This window comes from Myotis brandtii, unplaced genomic scaffold (assembly GCF_000412655.1).
Source record: "Myotis brandtii unplaced genomic scaffold, ASM41265v1 scaffold679, whole genome shotgun sequence".
Classification (NCBI taxonomy): domain Eukaryota; kingdom Metazoa; phylum Chordata; class Mammalia; order Chiroptera; family Vespertilionidae; genus Myotis; species Myotis brandtii.
This window is the reverse complement of record NW_005370653.1, coordinates 1,119,896-1,120,828: the sequence shown is the minus strand read 5'-3', so window position 1 is coordinate 1,120,828 and position 933 is coordinate 1,119,896. Positions and strand designations below refer to the sequence as shown.

The 933-nt window shown below is 59.7% G+C and overlaps 1 long non-coding RNA gene across 1 annotated transcript in view; it reads right to left on the bottom strand.

Annotated features, from left to right (window-relative positions):
• The window catches only part of LOC102261642, a 12,923-nt gene that overhangs the window by 4,503 nt on the left and 7,487 nt on the right, over positions 1-933 (bottom strand). The gene's annotated exons all lie outside the window — the stretch shown is intronic.

Genomic DNA, 933 nt, shown 5'->3' with positions numbered 1-933 from the left:
ATCTGGTGACAGCCCCCCGCCTGGCCTGCCTGGCCTGCCTGGCCCGGGGCTGGGTCCTCTCTCACTTCCCTGTTCAGGGCACAGCTACACTTTCCAGAGACATGAGTCATCGCCACGGCGCAACGGCCAGGGAGCGAGCCCGGAAACCACTGCCCGCCAGGCCTCCACCGAGCAGCCCCTCCGGCCCCTGGTGCTTGTGGCGCAAGGTCACGGCCAAGCCCGTGGGCAGAGCTTCCAGACCAGGCACTCACCTGCTCTCCTGTCCACCCCACACCAGGTCACGGGCAGCAGGAGGCATTGCTTTTTGGCTTTTTTAAAAAAAATATTTTTATTGATGTCAGAGAGGAAGGGAGAGGGAGAGAGAGAAACATCCATGATGAGAGAGAATCATGGATCGGCTGCCTCCTGCACACCCCACACTGGGGATCGAGCCCGCAACCCGGGCATGTGCCCTGACCGGGAATCGAACCGTGACCTCCTGGTTCCGACCACTGAGCCATGCCAGCCGGGAGGGCACCTCTGACTTTTCTAACAGCTTTCTTGGTTTCATTGGCTAAAGCGAGGCAGTCACCTTCCAGTCCTCGGCGGAGAGAAATGGGCGGACCCACTCAGGGCCCAGGGAGAGGAGTCAGGTGGATGGGCAGAGAGCGGGCAGGGGGTCAGCTCTCGGCCTGCGGTAGCCTTTCAGTCACCATACAATGCCATCCCTTGTATGACCAGGACCCTGTGGCCTTTCAGATGCCACTCGACAAGTGCCCCGAATTGACCCAACAGAATAAGACCAGAGGCAGCAGGGAAGACACGGAACCGGCTGACATACCTCGATGCGGGGTTGGGGGGACGAGAAGAGAGAAACCAAAGAACTAATGTACTTATAGGCACAGCCCATGGGTACAGGCAATAGGGTGGTGAAGACCTGGGCATGGGGGGAGG